The sequence below is a fragment of the Muntiacus reevesi genome, chromosome 6, assembly GCF_963930625.1.
Source record: "Muntiacus reevesi chromosome 6, mMunRee1.1, whole genome shotgun sequence".
Classification (NCBI taxonomy): Eukaryota; Metazoa; Chordata; class Mammalia; order Artiodactyla; family Cervidae; genus Muntiacus; species Muntiacus reevesi.
This window is the reverse complement of record NC_089254.1, coordinates 34660942-34675528: the sequence shown is the minus strand read 5'-3', so window position 1 is coordinate 34675528 and position 14587 is coordinate 34660942. Positions and strand designations below refer to the sequence as shown.

Here is a 14587-nt window from a genome sequence, read left to right as displayed (position 1 = left end):
TGGCCCCTGCTACTCTGCATGCCTTTTCTTCTATCTACCCTTCCTTCCATACCTTACTCCTAGCCAAGCATACCAATCCCTTCCTGGTTCTCAAACAGGTTCAGTTCAGTTCAGTTGCTCAGTCCTGTCTGACTCTTTGCAACCCCATGGACTTCAGTATGCCAGGCTTCCCTGTCCATCACCAACTCCTGGAGCTTGCTCAAACTCATGTCCATCAAGTCGGTGATACCATCCATCATCTCATCCTCTGTTGTCCCCTTCTCCTCCTGCCTTCAAACTTTCCCAGCATCAGGGTCTTTTCCAACAAGTCAGTTCTTTGCATCAGGTGGCCAAAGTATTGGAGCTTCAGTTTCAGCATCAGTCCTTCCAATGAGTATTCAGGACTGATCTCCTTTAGGATGGACTGGTTGGATCTCCTTGCAGTCCAAAGGACTCTCAGGAGTCTTCAACACCACAGTTCAAAAGCATCAATTATTTGGTGCTCAGTTTCCTTTAATGTCAAAATCTCACATCCATACATGACTACTGGAAAAACCACAGCTTTGACTATATGGACCTTTGTCAGCAAAGTAATGTTTCTGCTTTTTAATATGCTGTCTAGGTTAGTCATAGATTTTCTTCCAGAAAGTTATAATCAAACAAAAGTGATGACAGAAGAATAAATAAAAACAAAGCAAACAGTATTTTATACTTATAGATATTCTCTTAAGTTGGTATTTGGGCATAAAAGAAGGCATTATCAAGCATCTCAGGGTGCTCAACCTGGTGCTCTGTGACAACTTAGAAGGGTGTGATGGAGTGGGGGGTGGAAGGGAGGCTCCATGTTGAATCATATTGATGTATGGCAGAAACCAATATAAAAGTATAAAGCAATTATCCTCCAGCTCAAAATAAAGAAGAGTAAATAAAAAAAGAAGACTCTATCAAGCATCATGGTTTGTCTCTAAAATATGTGAATATAATTATCATCTTACACAAGTGGATTCTAGTGGGAAATCAAGCAAGTTATCATGTAACTTGTTGTTTATTCATTGTTAAAAAGCCTTCAATTTTAGTATCTCTTTAGTACCTGACACTATAGGCACAGATGATTTGGTAGCCAAATTAAATCTGACATAACTTCAGATATGACAAAAAGTACCATTATGCACAGAAAATAATAAACATATTAAAATAGAAAAAGACAATTGAAAAAAAACAACATCAATTTAATATGACTTGTCTATAAGAAATTTAGACCATTATCTTGAATAAAATATTCACTTTAATTTCAAAATAAATCAGGTCTTCAGTTGATGTTTTCCAAAAATTTAAAAGAAGCCATTCTTTTAATATATTGAATTTAGAAAATCTTATATATATTTATTTTTTGGCCCAAACCTTTTGCTCACTATTCATTTTCTATTTCTCAGAAGCCCGAAATTTGTCTTTCTCTTCCTTGCCCCTCTCTGTTATTCTCAGTCTATTTCTCTCCTCTTTGGTGAATCCTCCTCTTCATCTAATACAGTCATGCTAATTGCCTTCCCTATCATCCTAGAACTTCTTGACCTCCTAAACCTCCAGTTACCTGCCTATACAACCCCAGAAATTTCCTCTCTCTGTCTTCATACCTAAGCAAGGATAAAGAAAATCATATAGTGTTAGTAAATTGATGTACATACATTCAAACTATTTATCCTAAATTCTAATGTTGCTAAGGAATTATTTTATTTACTTTTAGTGACTCACTTTAGATTTATTACCTGCCGCTGTTTAAAATCATTCACACTGTCTTCAAAATAACTAATGGATCATCTCTCAATTTATCCTCTAAAGATGGATTATTTATCTGCTATACCGCTGAGACCAAAGCTGTTTAGTAAGAACTCCCTTCTCTTGCTTCCTTCCCCACCCAATCTTTCTTTTCTTCCATTCTGTGGAAGCATGATTTCTCTTCCTTTATATGTCTAAGGCTTCTCTCTATTTTCTCTCAATCCAGTAATCTACAGACTGTTGGTTGCTCCAATAAACAATCTCCCTTCTTCATACAACCTCTCACCATTTGTATTTTCATTTATCAAATATTTCCTAAGCACTTGGTCTGTGCTCTGAATTGTGGAGGATCAGGGGAAATGTTTTCTGCCTACATGGTGCTTACTGTCTGTGAGAAAATAACAACAATTAAACAAAAATTATTAAATTGCACATAATTTGCAAAAATAGAGAGTTTGAAATGACTGTAATGAAAAATGAAGGGAAAACTGATCTTGCTTTGATGGAATTAGGGAAAGTTTTTCTCAGAAGAAATGACATACAATTCAAGACCTAAAGAATATCTAGGAGTTTCCCAGGTAGAAGGGAACACAGGTGTGAGGTTACAGAAACCACAGAGAATTTTACGCAACAGAGGAGGGAGGTGGTCAGAGATGATGACAGAAAGTTAAGCCAAGGCCACAGTAAGAAGGAAGTTTATTGTTCAGTAGTTTATTTTCCTAATGGCTAAAAGGGGAACCAGTAAAGTAGTTTAAACCTGGTAATGACATTATCAGGTTTCTATTTTAAGAAAATCACTGGCTGTTGTAGGAAAAAATACATATATACTGAGGCAAGAACGAAGGCAAGGAAACTACTCTGAAGACTGGTGAGAAATTATGGTGATGTGGACTTGTATCACAGAGAAGCAAACAAATGCAGAGACTTTGTGAAAGTAGAAAAAATGGGTTACGTTCACTGATAAGACATTGGATATGAGAAGTAGTAATAAAAATCATGGACAAATTAAAGAAACAGCTGATTGAAACATCTTGTTTGATAAGGATCATTTACTGAGATGTAACAACTGAGAAAGATAGATTTGAGAGTGAAGAAGGAAGCCTGTCCCAGTGTAGTGCATCTTTGGCGGGAGTTGCTTTTGAAGTTACCCCTTAGACCAGGAGATACAAGAGTTCTTTCCCCATTGGTAGTGTTCTCAGTGTTAATCAACAGAACCACCTCATCAACCAATTGATTACTCATCCTCCTTTGGTTATCATCAGCCATTGGCACAATAAAGCAGTCACATCTTTCCAAAAATTTTTATTGCTTCTCTGGCTTGTGCCTTTTTTTTTTTTTTTTTGAACTCTGAATCTCAATTGTTAATAATCTAATCTCAACAATTTCCTTTGGGACTATTTTTTCCTAAAATCCTAAATATATATGTTCCTTAAATTTCTTTTCAGATACCTCTCATTTCCTTCTATTCCTATAAATAATGCCATCTCCTAGTATTTCTTCCACTATTTTAATATTCTTAATTTTATTATATTTTTAAAGCTTTTTCCTTTGGGAATTTATTCACTTTTGTAACTTGAAGTATCTACCAGACTACATCAGCCTTTCTTCTCTTCCTATATTCAATTCTGCATTTCAAAATTTTGGCTACAATATTCTACTTAGATATCTCATTGCAACTTAAATTCATTATGCCCAGCAAAGAACTCATCAACTTTTCTTTAAAAACTGTTTCTGCTCATACTTTTCCATTTTGGTTAATGTGAAGATCAGTACCTAGATATAAATGCTAGTTTACCTTAAATTGCCTCCATCTCCTGCAGGACTTCTGTTTTGTACTCTAAATTTATTTTCAAACTTATTCCTGCTATAATTTTCATTTCTTTTCCCTGATTTTATAGCATTATCTTTGCCAGCAAAACACAGTCTTTTCACTTCACAGTTATATTTTTGGAATAATCTAACTTATACATGTATTATCTACTTCTTCTAAGGCATCTATCCATACAGTGCTACAGAAATAAGTACAAAAGCATTTATAGCATGTATTGTCCCATAACAGATTTCAAATGTCATAGGATATGATCACCATAAATCAAGATGTGGCAACCAGAAAGGGCTATAGGGCTGATACTAAACCAGGTCAGCAACAGGGCTAAAAGTAGATACTACATTTATCAATACATATGTTCAAGATGGATCACGATTTTGGCTCAGAGTTTCTAGCAACAAGAGGAAGTGGGAAACCTTGACAGCTGCATTATTCACAGTCTCTAATATAGACAATAAACTAAAGACAAGTCACACCATCCACGGACTAAAACCTTGACTTATCTTTCAGTAGAACCAGCCAGTTTCCCTTTATTAACTCCTTAGCAAACCCATCTGTTTGTTCCAAAAAACACCGCATCTACCATCTTCTCAGTCATTTAGTTCACATAACATGGAGGAAAATTTGCTTCTATCTCTCCTAAATCATTTCTTTTTTTTTTTTTTTTAAAGATGCTCACCTTCATTTTTTTATGACAGGCATTTGTCTATGGTTTCTTCCTCTCTTACCTTCAGCTTCTAAATAGACCAAAAATTCCTCTAAGCATACTGTGAATCTATCTCACTGCAGCTACCTAAACGCATGCCCTTCTCTCTTCTTCTCTGGCACCCACATTTATGTTTTCCCTGCCTGTGGCCTTACCTTCTTCAAACCACCTTGTACATTCTACCTCCTTTTAACATATAAACTCTTTCCTGGCACCTGGTGCATATTCCTCAATCAGAATCCATAAAACTCTATTTAATAATGTATTTTCTTTCCTCTTTATTCCTGTAAGCTGATCTTCCTATTTTTTCCTATTTCTTCCAGTCTAAGGATAATTTCTCAAACAGAACATTACTCCTGAATGGATAAATGAAGAAACAGATGAATGAATTTGCTGAACTAAAATGTGCAGTTTTTTTTTTTTTACGATATATCACATTTTACTGCTTTTTGATGTAGTTTGTTAAAGCTTGGGAATGAACAGAACTCATCATAGCTTTGACAATGTTTAAGTTCCTGGTTAAAGAAATATTTAGACATGCTTATTTAAACTACAACTATTTCTAAGTTATTATACCACAGTGGGTTTTCAAAAGGTTCTTCTGAAATGTTATAAATATTCTTTTAACTGAGAAGAAGCTTTTTGTTTTTGATTGCATCCCTCTGTGTTAGGTAACTAATGTAGTAAAATAGATTATCTGTTTCCAATTGTTCAAAATTAGATTTCATTAACAGGATTAAAATATCAGAAAGCAAGCCTTTTCATTTTATGAAGCTAAGAATAATGCATATATTAGAAGTCAGAGATTACCACTGTCCTGCAAAACTTGGGAGTATTCAATAACTTGCCCTGTCATCAAAAACACTGCATGGAAAAGTTTTACCAAAATTCATTTAGATTGACCTATTTTATTAGTTCTCTTTATGAATCTAAGAAAATTCCTGGCATTTACAGAGGAAGTTACTCTACTTCCAGTTACTCCCAGCAAGCGGCAAGCAGAAATGAAAAACCCAAACCCACTAGTTACTTTTTCTTTTTAAATTTGTGTTCTGTAAGCCAGTAAATCAGTGATTGCCTATTTCCAGATACAAATTCCTGATTTTAATATGGCCAAGTCCACTGAAAATAACAGACATGCACATATAGAATTTTTAATAATGTAAACAGTTACAATGCCCCTAGATACTTTTCCACATTGCAACTCTGTAAATTTCTCTACTCTGTAAAGTTCACAAAATCCCAAGTGAGAATGATTTAACAAAACCTTTGAGCTTGTACAATTTGAAAATATTTCTTGCCATGTGAAGCAGGAAGTTCATGTGGCTATATAGTAAAAGCTGAACATCAAAAGAAAGGGGCAAAATCCATTTAAGCAAGATCAAAGTGCATTAATCTTGCCAGCATACAACTGCAATGTAAACACTACGAAGGGTAAATAGAGTTGGAAAGATTCTCTCATCTGAACAGCTTATAAATGGTATGCCTTTGGGGAAGAAACTTTGTCTTTACAGGTACTGTGCTACCTTTGCTATGCCCCTGAGCTTGGGGTAGAAGCTGAACAAACAATCACATTTAATAATCTTGGGCCAATGCTATCATGTGAAGCATGGGGTCTTTAATCATGATAATAGCAATAAATGCTGAGTAAATGCACTTCTCTTCTCTTTTCCCCTTTATCTCCAAATGCTGAGTAAATACACTTCTCTTCTCTTTCCCCCTTTATCTCCTTTAGCACCCCTTGACATTCTTCCACACCTCATCCCACACATGGCATTTCTTGCAAAATTCAAGTTTGGGCACCACCTGCCCCTTATAACAGTACCACTCTGTTGAAATATTTTCAGCAGCTGCAAATTAAACTGTCCTTCAGGTGCAACCTCACACTTAATGAAAATGACAGCTTGGCACAGGACAGGCGGCTCCCTTTATGATTCATTTGGCATCTTGAGTTTATTTAAATTATGAACACATTTTGCTGCGCTCAGGATTAGGATCAGTCTGATTTGCTAGAATGGCCACATGTTGACCAGCATTTGGCTGGACTTCTCCCTTGTACCCACGAGTCCCCAAAGAACAAGAACATTCAAGCAAAACCATAGAAATATTTTTTTCTGAAAATGAATCAAACCTACTGGATGATTAAGGTTTTGGAGTATCTATATTCTAAATGGTATAACATACATTGGTTTTCTAGGACATAAATTACACACAGTTCATTTGGATAGAGGATGGAATTAATGATTATAAACTCTGTTATGCAACTTTAAGAGGAATAGTTTCACACCACGAAACAGACGATCCTCTTGTAAAGTATGTTAGGGGGTTCTAGAGCAGAACAGAAGGAATAAAAGCCCACTGTAGAAAAACAGTGCTAATTACCTAACTCTGAATCAGTTCTGACACCATTATAACAGGACAGGAAGGCGTGAAAATTCACCTAGTTCAGAAATAACATATAGACTCTTGTTTCTTCACATTTAAACTGTGATTTCACTGACGTTATGATTTATGTATGAAGGAAAATCCTTACTAAATATACACCTTGAACTAACAACATAAAAATAAATTCTTACCTCACTGTACATATATAAAAACTATTCTGTGATAGGAGTCAAATAAAAACTGGGTAAAATGAGGCTTTTCCCACTCACTGGACTTGTAACATCAAAAAATTAATCAATGTCAACTAGCCTCAACTTCCTTATCTGTCAACTAGCCTTCACTTCCTTATCTCAACCCCTCAACCCACCTCTGAGGGGTGATGGAAGAATTACATTAGAAAAAAAAAAAAATATATATATATATACATCTACGTGTGTGTGTGTGTGTGTGTGTGTGTGTGTGTGTGTGTATCTACCTAACTACCTATTTATATTCCTGTCACAGGCCTTCAAAAACTGCTAGCTTGTATAATTATAGAACATAAAGGTTTAGAAACATACTATGTAAATACATGTTAAAAGTTAATGGTAACGAAAACTTAGATTGCTAATGAAAGCAAACAGAAATGGAGCTGGATGATAAGGACGCTATAAACCTGTTATAGACAACTGAGAACTACAAAGAGCAGCTGTAAATTATGTAAATTTTAAAACTTCATTTTTAAAATTAAGAAAAAATATTTCCAATGTCACAGTCTTAGACTTCAAAATACTTACAAGCTAACTAACAGAAAGTTGCTCATAGAGAAAACCTCTCACCAGATGAAGGGCAGCACAGCAGGATGGCACCCAAAGTGACTGGTTTCTTTCCCTCTCAGCTCTGATGCAGCATGGGGCAGGGGGGAGGCCCCCAAAGAATCAGAAGACCGTGAATGGGAACTTCTAGCACATTGAGAATGCAGGGAATGCAGCATAAGGTCATCTCACATTCTTAGCTAACAGCCTAAGCAGAATGGAGATATCATTTTTGGCTATGGAATAGAAAAACCTCTGGCTGCCAAGAAATAGGCCTGGAAAAACTTTTGATGCTTAGTTGGCTGGGGAATTATGAACAGCCCTTGGGATATTTTAACCCAAAGAAAGGTTCAAAAGGAGTCATGCCAGGAAACAGAGAAGAGCTGATTAGGATGGAAGATGAGCACAAACAGTAAGTGAAAACAAAAGGTACTGTTTACTTTGACCCTTCCTTGTCCTTTTTATACATTGTTCTAAGCCACACTCATCCCAGAAAGAAATCTGACATTAAGACCCAACAAATGTTCAAAATGCAAACTAGAAACTGGCAAAACTAGGATGTGAACAAGGCCCGAGTTTTTACTGTACCAAGCAGCATCAAATATTTATACCAATGTATTTTGAAATTTTTGTAATATGTATCTAAGTTGCATATGCACATACATGATTTGGTTACTGTTTACTATTTTAATAAAGAGATCAACTTTGTTAATACTAATTTAAAATTAGTGTAAAAGCTTGATGCTTTCTACTACTTCAGACTCCATAAAGGCATTCAAGGTCTTCACTATCCACCTGCTATATAATTCAAGGCTCACCTCACATTGCATTTTCATCTGTATCCTCCTGTTACCATTCTGCATTCTTGAAATTTTCACTCTTAAATGACTGTATTTATGCAAATTCTATATGAATAATCAGGCCAATTTCTCAAGATCCTTTCCTAATATTTTCCAAAAGTACTTTCTTTAGATTCTTCAAGTGGAAATTTGTCTTCTGGGTTGTCACAATATTTTGCTTAGATTTCAGTTAGGGTTGTTATACCATCTCACCTGCCCTAGATATTCTTTACAATTTCTTCATAAAGTTTTTTTGAGGCAGGGCTCTGTCATTCAACTTCAAATCCTAATTCTTAAGATAGTATATATTACCATTTAAATTCTTGCTAATTTGAACTCAACTGAACACTATCCCATTTTTATAATTGTTTTACAGTTTGTAAACTGCCTTCACACAGGTGATAGCAGAATAACTGCACAAAGGATACAGTAAGAGGCTATAACAACATCTGACTAAGCTTTACCACTGACTAACAGTGTGACCCTTAGCAAATTATTTAACATATCTGTTTCAAGTTCTCATCATAAGGTGCGAATATGGCGAGGCTATAAAGCTCAAATGACCTAACGGCATTAAAACACATGGACACAGAACAACATGCCATGTGAAATAAGAGGTGCCATTGTTTTCCAAGCATTGGTTACCCCTGCTTCAAAGTTTAGCCATGTGTTGTTCTCCAGAAATCATTTAAGAAGAGCACCATTGAAGTAAAAAAGCAAAGAGCATCTTTAAAAAATACAAAAGTGGAAGATAAAGGGCACAAACAAAGGGTAAATCCACAGCTCCTTTTTTTTTTTCCCACATCACTTGGTCATAATGAAAGAGACAAAATGAGTCAGACACTAAAATATCAGCAGCCACATTTTTTTCCATACAAACTTAGACAAAGACACATGAATTCAAAAAATTCAAAAGGAAGTTTGATTCTCAATGTTGGGACTTAAAACAGCTCTATTCCCCATCAAGCAAAACTGGATGTGCTGCAACATTTTTAGGTTCTCCCTTGTACTTTCTGCCAACAAATTTATACCATGCATGTACTCATCACCTTTGCAATTACTGAATGATTATCATTTTTAATCACATTATACACTGGTAAGATTACAGGTGTGTATAATCATTATGAAGTAATTAAAACTATTTTGACTGCTAAAAGAACTTTTTTAAGTAGAGTAAGGAAATATTCAGAAACGTATCACTCCCATAGTTGCCGCCTCTCACTTTCATTCATATAAATATATATATATCCATCTTAATCAGTTTGATTCCCCAATTACAGGGGAATATTCCTGTGTGCCTGAGCAGCACATCTAGGCTGACTTTTGACCATATTTACTAGTATTGCACATTCAGCTTCTCAGAATAACTCACTATCTCCATCATGTCCACACTTGTTCCAACTGGAAGCTCATCTTTCTCAATGCCACCCCATTTCTGTCTCTGCACTCTTCATCAATATTTAATCAGTCATCAACTTTTATTTCCATCCTTCTCCTAAATATTTTTATATCTATCTTTATTCTTCATGCCTTAATTTAGGTCCTGAAAGATTTCCCACCCTTTAATAGTTTTCTGAGTTTCTTGTTATCAGTCTTATCTTGCTACATTTTTTCTTCTATACAACGCCAAGCGGCTTCATCAACATTCAGTTTGTTTTTGTCAGTCCACTGTTTGACATTCTCCTTGATACAGTTTTGGTTGGAATATAAATTGTTCTGGCCATTTTTTATAAAGTCACACATATACCTACCCTATGACTTCCCAGGTGGCTCAGTGGTAAAGAATCCACCTGCCAAAGCAGGACACACAGGAGATGTGGGTTCAATCTCTGGGTCAGGAAGACCCCTTGGAGGAGGAAATGGCAACCCACACCAGTATTCTTGCCTAGAAAATTCCATGGACAGAGGAGCTTGGCGGGCTACAGTCCAGGGCGTTCGCAAAGATTCAGACATGACTGAGCGACTGAGAACACAGGCTTACCTACCCCATGATCCAGTTATTCAATTCCTTGCTTTTTAACTGACAGAAATGAAAACTTATATGTCCACAACTAGACTTGAACAAGAATGGTTATGGCAGCATTATTAAGCTGAGGGGTCTATCTATCAGTAGAACAGGTAACAGGATGTGGTATAGCTCAAACAGGTAAATATTTCCCAGAATCATTGGAAAAGACCCTGATGCTGGGAAAGATTGAAGGCAGGAGGATAAAGGGATGACAGAGAATGAGGTAGCTTGATGGCAACACCGACTCAATGGACATGAGTCTGAGGAAACTTCAGGAGTTGGTGATGGACAGGGAGGCCTGGTGTGCTGCAGTTCATGGGGTCGCAAAGAGTTGGACGCGACTGAGAGACTGAACTGAACTGAATTTCCCAGAAATAATAAGAAACAAAATACTGATATGTGTAATTATATGGATGAATATCAAAAATATTAAAGCAAAGGACCATGTATTGCATAATTCCATTTATGAGCTTCTCAACTAGGCAGGAATAATTATTGTAAAAAATTCAGAATAGTGGATTCCTCTGGGGACAAAGGTATGGGGATTGATTAGGAAAGGGCAAGAGAAAACTTTCTGGGGTATTTCAAACCTTGATTGGCATTTAGGGTACAGAAGTATTTCATGTGTCACAACTCAATTTGTACTATACTTGTTATTAGTGCATTTCATTGTATATACATTTCAACTCAATAGAAAAAAATAAACAATACTGAACTCGGATCACTGTTAATCATTTGAGAATTGTGTGCTGATGTCTGAAATCTATTTTGAAATGACAAAAAAAAATGGTTGATGAAGAAAAATGGATGGAGAGATATCTGATGAATTATAGAAAACTGTAAATCTGTAGAATACAGATTGAGAACAAATGTGCATCACTACCAAATTCTTTCAAATTTCCTGTATATGAACATTTTTCTTAGAAAAATAATTTAAAACTACTTCTCTGTCTCTGAAACAAAACATAATATGTTTTTCTTTACTTTCTGTTAAGGTGTGCAAAGACACATCTAAGGATTAAGATAAATTAAAAAAACATAGCCTGTAAATAATTATCATTATGGGTAGTAAGAAAATCACTTACTTTCTTTTCTTTACTGATACTTATCTTTATAACTTAGTCATAAATTCAAACTGCAGAAAAATCAAGAAATTCAAGCCGTATAACTGAGCCTGCACTGAAAACATCACTTAGATTTTTACAGAGATGTAAATTTGTCTGATAAAATCTTCAGTGTATGGTTGATTTTCTATATCTAGATAAGATATATGTTAATTTTACTTAAATATTGTGGTTTTTAACATCTTACATTCAAATAGGAATATTTTCATATTGTAATTGCCTACATGCTGTGGAAATGTTTGAAAAGTAAATTGGTAATAAATGCTTAGTTTCTGTGTTTTTTTTCTTTTTTTAAGAAATAACATGTTGCTGTATTTTTTCATCTTTCTATCCTGCTGGTTGATTTATTTTTATCATGTATATTATACAATTATTTCTCTATTTTATTGAATTTCTCAAATTACAGGTATACAGTATTGAGCACAAAGCAGGTTTTAAGAAGAGTGACTAGAATATTTATCTAACTTAAATGGAACTATCAGTTCATAGGACTGCTTATCACTTCTTATGATCTGATATTTATCTAATAAATGTGGTCTGCTTTCACTCTTATACCTTGTAAACATGCTGCCTTTTTTATTGATTGTTGTAAAAGAAGTAATTCTTCAAGATTTAAATATGGGAATGATATAATTATATACCTTATTCTTTATAAGTTGAGTGATTTTTTTCCATTGCAGAATTTAGGAGTTGCATAATGATATTCTTTTTATTTATAGGCACATTATGAATAATGACCTGTAGGTCTGTTTTATATCATGATAGATATGGATTAGAAATAGTTCATGTCTTTAGATTTAATACAGTTACCTCAACTATAATATTTTTAGGCATGTCTATAATTTTTGACTGTTTATTCCTTCTTAAATGCAGAAAGTTGTAATACTTATAAATTATTTCTTGGATTAGGTCCTAAATAAATAAATTCATATCTATGCATCATCATAAAGTATCCTTTTATCATTTACATTATGTTTTTGAATTATGTCCCAGGTGGCACTAGTGGTAAAGAACCTGCCTGCCAATGCATGACATGTAAGAGACTTGGGCTCAATCCCTGTGTCATAAAGACCCCCTGGAGCAGGAAACAGAAACTTGGGCCAGTATTCTTGGGTGGAAAATTCCAAGGACAGAGGAGCCAGTGGGCTAGAGTCTATAGGATCACAAGGAGTCAGATACAACTGAGCACAAAAAGAGTTGGCCAAGGCTGAGCACAAGTTTAGATTAGATGATTTGTTACTTGAGAAGATCAGAGAAATTTCATGATTGAATTTTCATTATCTAATAATGGTTACAAATGGATACACATACATATATAATGAACATATTCTTGAGATAAAAATAAGTTGGATATTGATTTTGATTACATTTAAACCTCAAGGACTTAATATAGACTTTTCCCCCAATGGGTTTCTATAAAATTGAAAAGATTTGAGGAAAAGGCAATTTTTAAAAATATTTTGTGATTACAGATGTTAACATTAAATGGAATATGTGTAATGCAAACCCTGCTCTCTAAAAACAAAAGCTATCAATGGATTCCATGTTCATAAAGTAATTACAATATTTTGCATAAAATACAAATTAAAAATAAATTTTGAGCTTGGATGAAGGGCCAAGGCAGCAAACTTTCATTGTCTACATCCAAAGAAAATAGAACTTGTTTTGTTTAGAAAAGCCACTGCTCCATGATAACAAATAATTTATATGCTCTTACTTAATCGATGACTTCACACTAAAACTTTCCCTTAGAGAGAAAATTGGTAGAGGTTCAAGAATCATGTTTTTTCCTAACTTACTTCATTTTAAGTTAGAGCACGTTTTCCTTCCTTTTGCCAGAAAGTTCATCAAATTTTTTATACAATGTGCTTACTCTGCTTTATTAAACAAGATGAAAAAGTACATTTCAGTGAACGTGATTTATTTTTTAAAAGTTTCAGTGTTTAAGCAAAGAGCTAAAAAAAGAAAACACACCAAAGAGATATAGTACAGGAGTGATTTAAATCTCTCAGAGAAGGAAGAAAAACATAGCAGTAACTCTTTTCAACTCTTTCTCCAAACTATAGTCAGATCTCATTCACTTGGTAACATTTAAAATAAAAGGAAAGATGTAAGTTTAAGATACACTTCATAGAAATAAAAACATCTTTTGAAAAACAATTATATAAATAAAGAATTAGAACACAATTCTCAGACTATGAGAAACTATCTGCAAAAGACACATCTAATAAAAAACTGTTATACAAAATATACCAGGAACTCTTAAAACTCAATTAGAAAATAAACAATTGGATTAAAAAAATGGGCCAAAAACTTTGACATCTCACTAAAGAAGATACGAAGGGGGCAAATAAGCACAGAAAAAGATGTTCCATATCTTTAGGAAAATGCAAATTAAAACAACGAGATACCATGACACATCTATTAGAATGGCCAAAATCCAGAACACTAAATGCTGGCAAAGATTTGGAGCAATGGGAACTCTCATTTATTGCAGGCAAGTTCAAATGACACAGCCACCATAGAAGATAGTTGGTGGTTTTTACAAAACTAAACATACCCATACCACATGGCCCAACAATCATGCTCCCTGTTATACACTCAAAGAAGTTAAAAAGTTATATCCATACAAAAACCTTCACATTATGTTTATAGAAGCTTTATTTAAAATTGCCAAAACTTGCAAGTAACGAAGACATGCTTCAGTAGGTGAATCTAGACAATGGAATATTATTTGGAGCTAAAAAGAAATGGACTATCAAGCCAGGAAAAGACAGAGGGAAAACAAATATATATTAGTAAGTAAAGGAAGCCAATCTGAAAAAGGTTACATACCATATGGTATGATTTCTAACATGTCATTCTGGAAAAGGTAACAATATAGAGACAGTAAAAAGATCAGGGGTTGCTGGGATTAAGGGAAAGGAAAGAATGAAGAGGTTGAACACTAAGGGTTTTTGGGTCAGTGGTTTCACAGTGCTAGACTGACATACGTTGTACAATTACTGTAATAGCAGATATACATCATTATACATTGGTTCAAATGCCAAGAGGGAACCCTAATATAAATAGAAGACCTTGGGTGATAATGTGTGTGTAGTATAGGTATTAATACATGAACTGTAACAGATGTACATTGGTGGGGGATGTTGAT

At 34.6% G+C, this 14587-nt stretch overlaps 1 protein-coding gene across 1 annotated transcript in view; it reads right to left on the bottom strand.

Annotated features, from left to right (window-relative positions):
* The window catches only part of SEMA3A (semaphorin 3A), a 228468-nt gene that overhangs the window by 58676 nt on the left and 155205 nt on the right, over positions 1–14587 (bottom strand). The gene's annotated exons all lie outside the window — the stretch shown is intronic.